The sequence below is a fragment of the Sipha flava genome, unplaced genomic scaffold (assembly GCF_003268045.1).
Source record: "Sipha flava isolate LNK unplaced genomic scaffold, YSA_version1 37_pilon_pilon, whole genome shotgun sequence".
In the NCBI taxonomy this organism is placed as follows: domain Eukaryota; kingdom Metazoa; phylum Arthropoda; class Insecta; order Hemiptera; family Aphididae; genus Sipha; species Sipha flava.
The window spans coordinates 1658962-1675913 of NW_020273087.1; the positions used below are offsets into that span (position 1 = coordinate 1658962).

Here is a 16952-nt window from a genome sequence, read left to right on the forward strand (position 1 = left end):
TAAGACTGACACTTTCACCTGTTTGATGTGACACATGTACAATTTATGATATCAATACGTTTCTTCTAATTAAAACATTTTATTCAGATTTCAGCACAATCGACTGCCGATTTTACTACAGTTTCAACGAGTTTTTACATATAGTTTAAAATAAATTATTCACTCAGACGTCTAAAAGAGTATCATTTACCTATAAATGTTATAATAAGTGATTTATTTTAACTTATCGAACAAAAAAAGAAAAATTAGTATAGAAAACCTCATCAATTATTGATATACGTAAATAACTAACTATATATAAATAGATATAGGTATCGCTTAAACGAGCCATCGACTAGGTCAAGTAATTAATTCATGATCCATCATCACTAATCGAGATGTCGGAGAGTAAAATTAAGTTCAATATTATCTACAGATTAACACAGAAATAAATTAATATTTTTCTTTTGAAATGCCAATGACATGCGATATTGGTCAGGCGATAGAGCTTTAATCGAAACTGATTTTGTACAGATATATCAGTTGAACGCTGAACTTCAACTAAGACCAAATTTCATGCAAGAGAATTAAAATGTGTTGTTACCCATTATTATTAAACAAAGGAAAGTCTTCAACATATAAAAAAAAAAAACAAAAAAAATAACGACGTTCCATCTTATATATATATGTATACATTTTGACGATCAATTATTTCAGAAAAAAATAATTGTTTGTCTGGAGTTGAAGTATACAAATTATGCTCGATTTTTTAACTACCACTGAAATTCGTTTTCAACTGAACCAAACTTACTTTAATCGTTAATTTTTTTCAGTCGAGGTCACGATTTACTTTTTTTTAACCATTTTAGAAATATCATTTTTATTCTGGGTATGACCATTGGTTATATTAATATATATATATGGATATATTAATACATAAAAAGCAATAATTTGATTGTTAATGATTCAACTTGTTTTGAAAAATCACAGTCAATACATAACATTTTAACAACAAACATAAAAAATAATGATATATATTGTTAGTAAATATTATTAACAAATTTTAAATGTTGAGTCCCGCATTTTAGACTTCCTAAAATTATTTTTCCTATTGATATAAAGAACATAAAAACGTAAAATCCAAACTTGTATATTTTTTCTCGTGAAGTATTACATTGAACATATCATATAAGATCTTTAATGAATAACAAACAATACATATTTTCGGGAGCCATAGATTTAAATTGAATATTTGCATATTTTGTAATTTTAAATAAAAATACTAGACTAAACATGTGAATAATTTATTTGTGTAGACATTTCAAGAAAATGTGTGTATATATTTGTGCCACTTATTATTAATAATATTATTTATCTTCTCGGACTGAAATTTCCCTGTAAATATTATCAAAAAACACAAATTATGTATAACAATATGCTACACGTTAAAGTTTATTTTACAGTTAAAAATAAATTTTCTGAAAAAAAATAGTACACACTGTTTTTTTAAACATAACTAGGTAGGTTATAATTAGCTATTTTTAAACCCCAAAGCCAACTTTATACTTAGCAGTGTTTAATTACAATTTAATTTAAAGGAAAATCAAACCTTAAGGATATGTATGTATTTTTTTTTTACGAAAGAATTGTATCTAGTTACATAGGTATTATGACGTTTATTCAATAATATTTCATTTTTATAATTCATTAGTAATGATACTAAACATAGTTTTACTTAAAGTGCTGATATGAAACACAATACTAAGTAAACAGATTAAATAATTCTAAACAAATTATTTTAAATGTAAAATTGTACATTAAAACACAACTTGTAGTGTAATAATAAAACTGACTGCTTGGGTCTGATAAATTTGACATAAATGCAAGGATAATAAAAAATTAGGAACCTCATTTCAATAATTGTCAATTTTTTATTTAACCTCAATATGTTATAAAAATATTATCAAGTTTTTTAAAACATTCTTCGAAAAAATAATTTGTTGTAATAACAATTGAAAACAGAAAAATCTACTATAATATAATGAAATTATTTAAATAGAATGAGTTAATTTCACGAGACTTTTAAAAAAAGAATATCATATTTATACATTTTCTAAATTCCAATTTTTAAAAAATAAAAATGAATGAAACAATATACTTTTGGTTTAAAAGGAATTCTCACCAATTATATAATAAACCATCTAGAAGTCTAATTTATGATAACTATAAAATTACAAGAAAGTTTTAAAAATTATTGAAATTATTTTTTTTATTATTGGAAAGTTTTTTATTTTTGTGTAAATGGTGTAAAAATTAATTAATATCGTTATTGATTCGATATTTTTTGATACGACAGAGTGGACTATAAAAATATTATTGTTTACCCTTAATTTTGTTACTTTATTGTATGTTAAATGCTTATTAATTAATTTCTGTACAATCTAAATTTTTATAATTTAACAGCTTAAATATTAAATTAGTATAGAAAAAAATTAGCTCGTACTTGATTATTATCGTTGTTCCCTTCACTCGGTAAACGAAGTCGGGATTTTCCCAAAAACACTTACAGGATCAACTTTTTTCATTTTTTTCTTATTGTTAAAAAAATTCACTAGTGGTCTCAGCGTTAAAAAATAAATTATCTCAGCCAAGCTCAAAAAGCTAAATCCTAAACACAATCCCATTATACCACCAACGTTGCCTAAATGTAATAAGCAATCAGAAAAAATTATACGGAAATATTAATTGCTCAAAATTCTAATATTACCGATGAATTGACCGAACGTGGAAGTCATGATTCGGTTGAACCCTATATAATTTCTATGCCGATAAAAAACACTCAGTAGTACCGAACTCGTTAGCCTGTAACAGTTTATGATGTAAATTTAAAATAGTAAAAAAAATAACAATATAAATATGTAATGTATTTCAAATTTGAATAGAGATAAATGTATCTATAACTCGAATTAATTTAAGATTAGTATAAATATAACTTTACATTTATCAGGGATTATTCTATGGATTTTTATCAACTACGCATTTTGTTTAAATAAGCCTATCAAAATAAAACTATGATCTCAAAATGTACTGTCAAATTATAGTTAAAAATAATAAAATGTGTAGCTTCTATGTGAAGTAATTTTAAATGTAATGTATTTAAAAGATATAAAACAATTTACATTCGTATTCAAAGTATTTTTTTTAATATTTTTTAGTAAATTTCCTTTTTACTTTGTTTATAAATCATAATTTAATGTATAAAATAACTCTAAACAACATTGAATTAAAAATCAATTACGCAAAAATATATTATCAAGTGCGCATCTACCTTTTCCAAATACGCAAAATAAGTCCAACTGCGCTTTAGAATAAGCCCTGACATTTATCTATAACAATACAAATTTATTTTTTTCCGTCACTATTTACCTATAAAAATAATAAAAACTTTAACTACCCCGATATACCTATTTATATTATTACACGTATACAACGCTTTAGAATAAGTAAAATTTGTAAAGTATAACGAAATTTTATAATTGCGCTCTACTCAATAGAATTATTTTGATGAAAACCCGTGGTATACACTTCATCGTTAAATGAGGAGAAAATATCAGTATTATTGTATTGTTACTAAGTTCGAAGAAAAAGTCAAATAAAACAACAAGCGTATTAAATAAAAAGTTAAATGCATTAACCAATTCACGATTGATCATAAAGTATTCAAATTGAAACGTTAGACTATTGGAGGAAAAGTTATGGTTACTAATTTTTTGACTGAACGTTGATTTTTTCTTTGTTCCAAAGTACTAGTATTTCAATAAACACTTTTTCCAACTTCTTGATTTATATAGCTTTGATTTTCATGATTGCAGACCCGTACTTCAAAGTTAACCGAACGAATAATTAAACTACCATTACATAATTATTGGAATAAAAATATTTTAAAGAAAGAAGATTTTACCGAAATCGTCAAAAATGAGGACAAATATCTAGTCAAATCGATATTAAATTGCATTTGAAGAAATTTAAAATATAATTCGAGTTGTCGAGAAGTGAGTGATTGTGTCTCATATTAATACAAACCATAATATGTGCACGTATAGTTCTCTGAATGATGATTGATACAATATAATAAGGAGGAGTATTTGACACATCTGTGGTTTCGAAAACTAAGTAAAGATAATATTTAGTATTGATCGAATTTCAATTCGTGTCACGTTGCTTTTAGTAGAATACATTTATCTACAAATATATAATTTTTTGTATTGGAATTTGCAGATGTAGCAAGAAAATAATATAATTTTGCGTACACTCTCAAGTAAAGGTAAATATATATCATTATTAAAATGTATTTTTACTTTATTACGAACTTTGAAGATTGCGAGAAAAAAAAGATAAAATTTTAAAATAACAATGAGATTGAATTATAATCCCATATTCTATAATGCATAAAATATCCTTAAAGAATAAATTATTATTTAAAACAGGGATCGGCAACCTTTTGAACCACGCAAGCCATATTTTTTTTAAATGTTTATCAAGGGCCACATTAAAAAAAAAATTTTACACATGATATATACTAATAATTGTATTGCTATTATAATTGATTATTTTACATAGAAATATGAGTGTAAAAAATACGAATGTTACTGGAAAAAATTGCTTTTAAGAAAAAATTTAATTTTTTGACTAATTAAACATAATGGCTTACCTTTGTTTTCGACGAAAAAGTATAAATCAACCCAAGAATTATTAAAAAAACGATGTTCATCACAAATGTTTCTTTTTTTAGTCACCATAATGTTTGAATTTACTTGTAAAATAAAACTCTTAAAAACGCAAACAGTCACATGTACGGGCGTAATCACGGTGTAATACTAATTGGTACAAACGCAAAGTAACTATGACCATAGATTAAATATATTAGATACATATGTATTAAATACATAGACTAAATATATTTTAAATTTTAATTTTTAAATATATATATATATATATATAAGTATATTTAATTTATCCTATAACTGAGTAGTGCAGCCATCATTATCTTTGATTCCGATTATATAATAATAATAATTTTATAGATTAAACTGACTATATAACTATATAGAATAAACATCAACTATTAACGATTAGATTAGATTTTATTTATAAAGAAAAAATAATTGAATAGTATTGAAAATCGTATGAAAAATTTTATTGAACAAAAATAAAATACAAAAATTAACCACCTTTATGCGGGCCATAAAAAATTGCTTCGCGGGCCCCGGGTTGCCGACCCCTGATTTAAAAGACCGGACAATAATAATTGTAAATTATTACACTAATTTATATAAGTTAATGTTCGCTTTCCATTCCTTTTTTCATAATCGTACATTGTGATGTATAAAAATTAATTGTGATTTTTTCATTCAATTTTGTTTTGAAAATTTAGAGTACCTATTACAATATTACATTAATTAATAAAACCAGTCGGAGGTCTATCAAATAAAATGATTTATAAACCATAAATATATATAATATAAACAGTGAAAAAAAATAAACTGTGATTGTGAATGTGCATTTTATAAGAATTCATTAATGACATATAATGACAAAATGGTTTTACTTTTTGTGAAGAGTATTAAAAAAACCTAAGGGGTATAACATACTCGTATAATACTGATTCGGTAGTACGGAGAGCAAAATAAAAATTATTAAAAAAAAAATGGGACTGGAATAAAATGAATCCAATTCTTAAACATAAAGAAAAGTAATTATTGTAATACTAGGGATTTTTTTGAATTTCATTGTGAAATCTTCCGACTTGTATTTTTTTTTATATTCCGAAAGTCCGAAATCATTGTTCAGATAGTTATTGGTCTGATAATTGGTTTACTTGGTATTAAATAAATATTTTTATTTGCATTCATTTATTGTATTTTAAACTGATTCTTACGATGTTCCCTCAACACCCGTCTGTTGGATCGATTGGCTAAATTTTGCTTTCGCTGGAGATAACTTGAAGTACAACTCATTGCAGTCAGGCAAGCATCCACATGTTTCCGACGAAGTGTCTAATAGTTAACGAAAACATAATGTATGAACACCGATAATTTTAATTTTATCGGACGAGAAGATATTTAAAAAAAAACTCACGTGACGCGGCTATCCAACAAGATATCTTAGAGGTTCCGCAGACTAGCGTGTTTTTCGTTCCTGTAGAAATAAAAATTAAAAAATACACGAACATTACCGAATCAGTGTGCAGAGTGATAGTGTAGTTCTTTTTACGTGTGTTGATAAAATACATAATGTTATGCGTCATACTCAGATGATAGAAAGGCACGCAACCGCACTTGTCCAGCATATTATTGCTTCGGCACTCTAGAATGCAGTTTTTTTGTGTGTAGATTTTGAAAAACTTTAATTTTCTCTCGTTTTGAAAGTAACAGCTTCTCTTGGCGGGATCCAACGAAATCAAATATTTAGAAGTGGTAATCACGATGGGCTTAACGGACAACGTCTCCAACGTGTTTACGCTGGCTATTAACGTTGGATGTGACCTGTCCGGCCATTCGGCCGGGCTGTGGATCAATATCTAAAATGTAAAAAAAAAAAAAAAAAACCCCGCATATTCGTACATAACTGTATCGTTTGTTGCGTTATACTAATATATGAATGTCCAATAAACGTGATATGATCGTACGCATAATGTACGTAATATCATGTCGGTGAACAGTGACTGGGCGGAAAAAATTTTATTTTCATTTTCAATCCGTTTCAGATATACAGAGGAAAAAAAAATGATTTACGTAAAACGCGTCCAGTCCGCGAGCACATTCCCTGCTGAAATCGTCGGTGTGCAGATCTAGTTTCATTTTGGCACTATAATATTCGCTGTTGCTAATCGTCCTGACGGGCAAATGATTGTCCAGCGCGTCATCGCTGTACCCGGAGTCCGGTTGCCAACCGCTCGAATAATTTTTCCAACCGTAACCGCCGTCCTGCGACCATTCGCTGTAAAACGAGTCACGCGCAATACGCATCGGTTAGGTAGTTCGAAACACGCGAAAATAACGCGAAAAAAGAATTGTACGCGTGCATTGGCGCGACTAACACGGTACATAATATCTCTCCTAAATCAACATATTACTATTTTGACGCGGTACAAAAATCTCGTTTTACGTTACAGTCGCTTCACGATAGACGATGAAAGTTACGCGAAAACGTTATTTTTTCTTGTACCAGTGTCGTTCGTGGATTACGTGCGATCTTATCAGGGGCGTGTTTAGACTTACTTTTAGTGAGAGGGAGGGGGGGGGGCGACTCGAATTTTTTCTTTAAGTCAGGCTCAAAATTTACAAGTAAAATTGTTGGTAATATTTTAATCAGTTGAACCCTTAATATTTGTGATTTTTCTTTTTTTAATCTAATGCCCCGGATCCATTTAGAATCGACTTTTGTGTAGTTCTTTTGTAACACTTGTCTGTGTTTTGAAAATCACGCTTATGTTTTATTTGATTTTTCACTGAGTATGGACCCGACAAAAAACCCAATTCAGTATTCACAGCCACGAGTAATTTGATTTCATCATAAAACGATCCGCGTTAAAAAAATTTGAAATGTGTGTCTCACATATAATCAATTATAATAAATACGGATTCAGGGGGCGAGCGATCGTCCCTTCACCCCCTCCCTCTAAAATACGCCCATGGATCGTATATTCGGCCGGATCATTGCGACGAGTCGCGCCAATGACCGGGTTTTTCGTTACGATGATGATTAATTACTCCACGCCGTTCAATAGATCCCCCATCGGCATCATGTTGAACGAATAGCACAAGCCGTACGAGGTGAACGTCTCCTGGACCCAAACGCTGCACACGTCGTTGTCCGGCACTTGCATCCAGTGGAACGCTTTGATCACGTCTGGGCACGGGAAAGACAATTTCTGCGCAAATCGTATTAAATGATCCGTTACACGTGCCGCGGTTATTGTACAGTGCACCCCATTAGCTAATAATAACAGCGCCGCGCCGCCGGGATCAACATTTTTATGTCGTTTAGGCGCGTAAGGTTAATAAATGTACGCACGCGGTCCTAATGCGTTTTATTACCGCCGGGGTGAGTTCCAAACTCAACAGCGTTCGCGTGTCAATATTGAAACAAAGCGTATAAAACTGCAGCCTAAGTATCCGGCGAGGAATAACGTGTCTCCGCCGTGATGCGCGTTATCTCAGGTACCATCAACGAGAAATAATATTATGTCGAGTGCACCCGCTCGTGCTTTCACTGCTTTGATAAATGCACTGCAGGCGGGGGTAAAACGACTCTTTGTTGGAATGGAAAATAATCAACTTTGGAAAGGTAGCTTTTTATTCGAAGTAGGTAAAACATATATCAGTATACGGACAACCAAAAATTGAATAAAGGTATCTTAATCCCGGAATACATTAAAACAACTAGGTATGGTGTGGTCTCTAATCGGATTGCTTCGCATATACACGAATATGAACCTGTAATTTTCCGTAAAATTCTATTCTTGTTCTAGCGACCGAGAAGTCAACAAAATAATGTTATACGAGAATGTAATGCAATAAGAAATACTATATATATATATATGGATGAAATAGATACTTTCCTTCAAAATGTGCGAAACCAACGATCCGTTGAGAAACTCTTCGGAAATTGTATTATATTTTTTCGTCGTTGGAATTTTTTCACAGACACTGTGCATCACATTCCTGATCAATCTGTACCGAACACAAGAACGCACATGTAGATTACACAGGCAGAACAACCAGCGTTCGTGCGATATAATAATCGTACGGGTCGCTGTCATCGTCTGAATAGTTATAGACGGAAGGACGAATTCTGTTCATGCTGCACACGGTGACCGCAGGAAACGGAATCTTCCACACCCAGGAAACAGAACTGTCCAACGAAATTATTGGCTGCATCTCGATATACGAACGTACTAACATGTAAACCGAAAAACCGCACATCACGTATATGGCTACCAAGCAGATTGCCCAAAATAATCTGAAACAGTACAAATGCACTATGTAAGGTCGTGAAAATTACAATATTAGAACGCACAACTTTCGATCGGTTGAAATTTCTATTGCTAAGATTTATCTCTGGCCATTACACATGTACAATATGTCGGACGATAGGTACATTAAAAATGTAAATGTCTGACGAGACATCAGCAGAAAGTGAAATGTTCAAAAGTAATCATTTTCTACCCGTCACGTCCGTCACCGTATTGTGCAGGACGATTTTATTTTTCTTCAAACGTTCGCAATGCATTTTAACGATATTTCGAACGGATTTGTGTGGAAAATGTTTTTTAAAAAAAAAAATAACATCAGATTTTGTTTTTTTGTTTTTGGATCATTTACCCTCGTTTTCGAAGGACTGCTTTTTATGTTTTGAAAAACACATACTGTTCGTTTTCAGAGCGATATTTCAAAACACAACGTTCGTTATACAGACGCAGACACGATAACCACACGCTTTGTACTCATAAACATACGGACTTGTGCTGTAAAGCGTATAAACTAACAATTACACATATGTAGTATTGTATTATATTACATCGCGCATAATATTATACGAGCAAGCAGTTAGTACAGTTTTCACGGTTCGTAGAAAAACGCTCGAGCGTTCGACAACAATATATGTAAATTCGATACGTAATACGTGCGTTTATTTGTACAGAGCGCTCGTTTTCGTGCGTGTGTGTGTATGTGTTCACGAATATAATTATAATACAAATCGGTCGAGAACACACGCGAGTACAAAGTAATACAGTACACGGTAGTAGAGAATACATATAGTATATTCGGAGGTACCCGAAGAGTATCGCGTACGTTCCTTCCGTTAACCCTCTGACCTAAATATTATAATTCAGGACAGGGGTTGTCCGCCCGGGGTTGTACACATTTTATTGTTCTTTTCCCGCTGCCTCCGGGTTTGAATGCCATTCGCATATGCTTTTACAATACATTTCTTGGGAATGCACAGAAATCTACTACGATTTTAACACGTGCGCGCGCGCAACGTAAAGCTCACGTGCATGTTCACACGAACATGCAGTTTATCTACATATATATATATATATATACATACGGGCACATAATAGTCGTTCGATCCCCAGTCATAAAATGTTTATGCGGTACACGAAGAAACTTTCGAACCACTTACGAAGTTCCACCGAACCGAAATGAAACGCATTGATGCGCGTACCACCGACGATAATTTTCATCCGGTACGGATCGCGCGCGCGACGTTGCACGTCGATTCATGTCAGATTGTTTTAAAACGGTATAACCTAATATAATCTATTATGCAATTCGGCTGGAAAATCATTCAGGCGACGAGTTCTTAAGCACGGAAACCCGTCAAAAGTTGTACTCTCGTCCAAGACTGTACACACGCGTATGCACGAATTAAATAGTTATTATTATGTTTCGACAAAACGTCTGTGGCTCGGTGATTGATGACGGGGCAGTCCTTTGATGGAAAACGTCCGAGAAACATATGTATACGCGTTATATTTGTATTATCGACTATAAGATTTATAAGAATAACTACTCGAAATCAATCCATCGGTGTTTACACGGTGATGAAATACGAGCTACTTTGTGCATCAATACTTTTTATAAAAAGCACTCAAGTCATAAAAAAATATTTAAAAATTAAACGCACAAAATCACAATATCATGCTATCAGCTGTCAAAAGAGTAGCAATATATCGTATTACTTCCTTTATAATACATTTACCTCGCACAGCGTTTATCAGGTTTGGATAAGTGTCGTTTTGTTTTTAGGACTTCAATTGTATAACCAGAAAGCACAAACTTTTAAGCGATAAAAAAAATCTTATAACATAATATTATACGTACGATTTTCAGAAAACAAAACATAACTGAAGTCGCGCAACACACTTTTTCGAGGTTTTTTTTTTTTATTAAACATTTTTATGCTCATGATTTAAACCTTCATTCCCGACACAAACGAAATTTTTTTTTTTTTTATAATCTTGTACACTCTTTGTTCAATGGAAAACAATACGATATAGCAATGCATTTATACGATTTTAATGAGACTCGCTGCATCGACTTACCATAATACTCGTATATATACATATTATGAATATTCCATCTAAGTCTTTCTTTCAAATCATTGTTTTCGCAGCAATGGAACAAAAATCACGTATATGTAATAAATTGTGATACTCGAAACGAAAAAGGTCGTATTTGGGTTCGATTTTGGGTGGTTTCTGCTATAACGTGACTATTCAGTATTCGTAGAACAGTAGCGAATGTCCACCGATTGAGTTATCTAGTGAAATCCTTACGATATAGCTGACTATCTTTGCACTAGATTATCTAAAGTTCTCTGATTAATATTTATAGCCATGTTGCGAGATTCCAAGAGCTCGTCAATATCGTAAAATATATATTTATCCAATAAGCAACACAATGGTATTTATAACTCAAAGTATAAAATATAGTTGTGTATTATATGTATTCTTCATTGTTGGACCACAGCGCTGAACTAACAGGTGGAGATGATATACGCGAACATACTTGATATTGTTAAAATGTTAAGGAACTTATGCTCAGATTGTAATGTGGACATTGCCATCTTAGCGTTGACACGATAACTTATGTTACGCGCGTCATGATCGACCGTTGACATCTTGAGATGTCTTTCCCCTGTTGTACAATATTTTATTCAATATTTAAACCGATTTTGCTAAAAATGTAGTAGTTTTGGACTCGCGTAAAGTAGCCGTAACAGATCAACCATATTTTAAAAAGTAATGAAAATTGATTTTTGTGAAAAACAAACGCTATGCACGGTTTCTAAAATACCTCGATTTACTTGATTACCATGGTATATTTAAACATCATATGATTTTAACGTATACATAAATCTGGAAACAGTGAATTTCAACCTGTTCCATTTTGAGTGACGAATATTCTAATACTGTTTCAAGATCGCGACGACGTTCACACTCGAACCGAAGGGAGCCGGATAGAACAGTCTGACAAGTGGTACAGTGCCGGAATACTTTAGCTATTGAACACTATTGGTCACCACACAAACCGCTCGACAAATTTCCTGCGGGAAATGTATTTTAACTGGCAGGGCGTAAGTTAGCCTGTGGTAGGACTTACTACAATGCAGAGAAATTATTGTGTACTATTCGATTGTCCGCAGGAATTTTTATACTCAACTTCTCTTCGATAACAAACCAATATCGGTTGGTCATGAATTATTGTTAATATTTTAGCGCTTACTTCCCAATATTGTTAAAATTGTGTTCCACGAAGTGACTGAAGCCGTGTAAACTGGTCATAGAGCAATACGTTGCGAACTCGAATATTTTGGGTTTGGATTTGACGGGTTTGTTGTACTTTCGGTGCACTAAATGATTTTCTCGATACGTCGTCCACTTGACGTCATTTCTGATGTTTTTTTTGATACGGGAAATACGATCTCTAAAATTGCATAAACGAACGCACATTAGTCCATTATATCGAATACTAAACATGTACAATATAACATAATTTTATGGATTTCGAATATTCGCTGTATAAAATATTGCAGATTACGTTTAGATGGTGACTTCGTAATGTGCGAGGAACGCGAGGAATAACAATAATAACAATAATAAGATTCTTATTGTTTCGTAAAGCTTAGATAGGAATAAAAAATAACAGCAATAGCTTCCGCATCGTTTACTATAAAAATAAAAAAAAATGTGCTGCGATAATAATAAATACTTATATTATAACGACAGTATTTCGAATAATGTTAAATTAAAAGCAGTTCGTTCCTGTTTAATAGTTTGCTTACCCTAAATCACAAGGTTTATCTATGAAATAATAATATGCGTTCAACGCAATCTTAATTCTACGAGTAGAGCTATACGCTATAAACGTTTATTTCGCGACGGCGATTTGTTTCTTTTTTACAAACTATAAAAGCTCATTATTAACTCCTGAGCGTTATTATTTTAAGTATAAAAGTTTACCGCGAAGTACGTGTACCAAATACTTAAGACTGTTAACACGGAAATGAAAATCTCGTAAAACAAACTTAAACCGATCACATTATCAACAAGAGTAAAATAATCAAAGTTTAATTTCCTACGGGTGGTGGTACCTACTATAACTCGTTTAATAAATTATTGTATGAAATAAAAAAAAAAAACCATCTGGTTTTCGTAATTTCGAGGTAACAATAATGTGTTTTAAAAACCAAAGCAATGGGTAGAGTAAATGAAAACGTAAGCAATTAAACGAGCGTAAATTAAATTTTAATAATTGATCAATACACGGGTTCAAATCAACAAAGGGCAAAAAAAAAAAAATCAGCCGTAAACAATACGTAAACGTTTTTCATTTTTTTTTTTTTTTTTTTCGAATACGATTCTCGTTCGAGTTTAAGACGAATCGTACTAGCCTGTAATGGACTTATTACAGGGCTTGAAAAACGACAACACCGTCGGAGTTTGTCTTCCGTCCGGGGAACGGCTATCGTTGTAGTGTGTTCGTTTAAAATGCAAATAAATGCTTGACATACATTACACGGTGCTACAACGAGGCAATGAATAATGGGCGGGTGGTTTAAATAATTAATCAACAGAACGTTTTTGTATTAACTACGCGTGTATTATATATTCGTATCAATACGGTATTCCGATCGCGTGAACCGCGCGCACAGAAACGCTTGTGGTGGTGAGAATTGCCCGCGTTCGGGTGGAATAATTCTCGGTCTGATTTGTACCAAAAGCAGTCGGGACTCGATCCAAAACGAACGCTCGCGTGCCCTTAACTTTTCGCGCGTTTGTTTGCCTTTGTAGTTTAACGCGACTTCAGCAAAAACCATATCGAGCGTTTAATTTACGCGAAACTTTTGGGGATTATTTTTTTATTTTTGTCTTATTTACCATTAACCATGCGCTTGTAAACACGTTATCTTAAAATCAATAGACTCACACTTCGCTCGGTGTTAACCAATAGCGCCCGGTTTCGCGCTTGTAAATGTAACACCACTAAGCTGACCGTACTTTATGAAATATACTTGATGTAATAACGTTGAACTACTCCGCGTAGGATTGATGACTTGTATGCGTTATGTTTTCACGGTTATGGGGGCGTGTTACGGATAAAAAAAAACATATAATTCGTCTTACGATTTTCAAAATCACGACGTCGTCAACACTATGTATTTTTATTTTTTTATTTCCACAGTTGTTCATACTTTTTTTATTTTAATTGCCTGTTAGCGAATAAAAAACAATTTTAAATGCATTTATTCATATGTATATATATATATATTACGATTCAACGCGTAATTAACGTTATGTTTATTAGTAAATATTGATTAAAAAAAAAAAAAAAAAAGGAAAAGTTTGTCGATAAAATTACAATAATGTGTGCTTCCATTTCAAAGGGAACATTAGGACGATCACAGTTTTCGATGTATCTTCAGCCAAGGCTGTATCTGGAGGGGTCCAGGATGTCTAGACCCCCCCCCAAAATGTCTTTAATATTTTACGAATTTTTAAAATACTTATTTATTTTTAATACCAATATAAATATTTTCAGTCAAAAATGACTTAAGCTCAAATTAATCATTAATTTTAATTTTAATTTTTAATTAAATAACTTTTAATTTTATATCATAATATCATATGAAAATATGATATTAATTTTAATAAAAGAAGATTAAATCTTTTTCTGACTTATTTTTAACCAAATATCAAAAGTTAAAATCTAAATTCAATAAAATTACAATATACATGTTTTGAACTCCTCCCGAAAAAAATTCTAGATACGGCCTTGCCTACAGCGATTTTTCGGTTGCAAGGTCGAAAAAAGCAATTTTCAAGTTTTCGGCGTTTTAGATTAGAGTAAACCTTCTTCTTTCATCTCTCGTTGATCGCGTTTCTCACTTCCTTCTATGTTAATATCGCAGCGGAATTTTTTCCAATTCACATGTTTTTTACTTCGCAAAACTTTAAACGCGTTTTTAAGAAAACTAGGTTTTTTGAACTTTCAATTTCAAAATTACGTACAAAAGCATGAAAAGTTCCACTAAGGTTCATTTTCTTGTGAATTTCGTTTAGTTTATGAATCTGGTCTTAACTCAATATCGACCAAATAGGCCCTTTTTGATATGAAAGTACACATATAATAAATCAAATAGTGAGTAGCATTTATCTCTAATCACACTTCGATGAATCAATCGAAAATTCAAGTGATCTATTTTAAACCATACAATTCCAATTGAAAAATAACTTATGAGAAACCAACAATTTGCCGTCGGATTTTGTGCACTTAGAAGCGTGAAAATGGCTTGGAGATCCTGCATTTTCGTGCATGCGCCTTGTGACTTAACGTGTATAAAACATAACGCAAGACATGACATCCTTGGGCAACTTTGTCATTTACAGCGTACCCGGTTATCACATCGATTCCCGTTTGAGGCGTAGTTTGCAGTGACTCGAGAAAATGTAATATGGACCGCGAGGATTTTTTTCGATGCGGAATATTATTTTCAAAGATTTTCGATGCGTACACAATTATTATTATTATTACTGTACAGTTAGTTGAATCAAGATGTTTCTATAGTCGACTTTTGATCTTGTCTGACGCGAATTAATCGCAAAATTGTTTGAAAAAAAAAAGGTCTATCAAAAGCTAGTCTAAATGTTCATATTCAAAACTTTTTAGTTCTTCTCCTAAAATAGGACGGGAAAGAGATCAGAGTAAGGTTTTAGAATTGTGATTTTCAAATCTATAAGTATTTTTAGAATCTCTCTCCGGTGGAAAAAATTCCAATCCAATTTCAAGGCATCCGCACGAAAAATTACGCATTCGACCGATTCCAATTTAACGTTTTCGGTCTGTACATACAAACATTACATATATAGGCACAACCGTGTTGGTTTTTAATTATCAATGTTTTGTTTGCACACTCTCGCGTAAAACATCTACTGATTAGGTAATATTATAGTATTATTATAATACATCCCCATTTCAGCGATTATTTTTTTTTCATTTTTACGTTCCGCATTTACAAATTATAAAACGTACCGTTTTGAAATATTCGTTTAGCAGGTCTTTTAACTGCTCGTTTTCGGTTTTTCTCGAGTACATGTTTTCAATGGTTCACCTCGCGTACACACTCGAACTCACACGAGCACTCGAATATAATTCACTTGAACGCATAACGCCCTCATGCACAACGAATTAACATATTCATATATTTATAAACAAACAATATTATGTTTGCCTATGTATACCCATATGTACATCCATATACCCCCTATTAACCTAACTGGCCGCAGAGCACTTTATTCGTTAATTATTAAAAATTCAAATATTTAACAGTAAATCATCCCCAAGGGTGTTGATGGGGCATTCGTTTTAACACACACACACACACACACACATATCGTGGGCCCTGGGGGTTGCTGATAATCGAAGGTCGCTTGAAGACAGATGTAACAACACAATATTTTTGATTAGTAATGATGCATGTTTTATTTGTTTTTATTCGTTAACAATTGATATTATATAGCAGTGTCATATTAATATTTAAACAATAACTGTGATAAGGCACGCAATGGGTAATAAAAATTACACATTTCACAATAATAATTAAAATAATACATAACATTAGAAAAAAATTGACAAAACTGCTATTTACGCAGTGTAACATAACATAGTATTAATATTATTAAAAAAATATATATGTTAAAGTCTAATATAAAAATAGTTATACAATTCAACAGTTATTAAAACTAACATTTATTAAACTATTATACAAAAAAAAAAAAAGGAAAATTAATTATCTAATTAAGTATAGAAAATGTATACTATCATTAATTTTAATTAAAGCTACAACACTGGTTTTCTTTCCCTGTTAATAGTATTCTTTTAACTTATGATATACATTGTGTA

At 31.7% G+C, this 16952-nt stretch overlaps 1 pseudogene; it reads right to left on the minus strand.

Annotated features, from left to right (window-relative positions):
- Nucleotides 1-1336: 1336 nt before the first annotated feature.
- Nucleotides 1337-16178, minus strand: LOC112688167 (annotated as a pseudogene).
- Between the last annotated feature and the right edge of the window lie 774 nt (nt 16179-16952).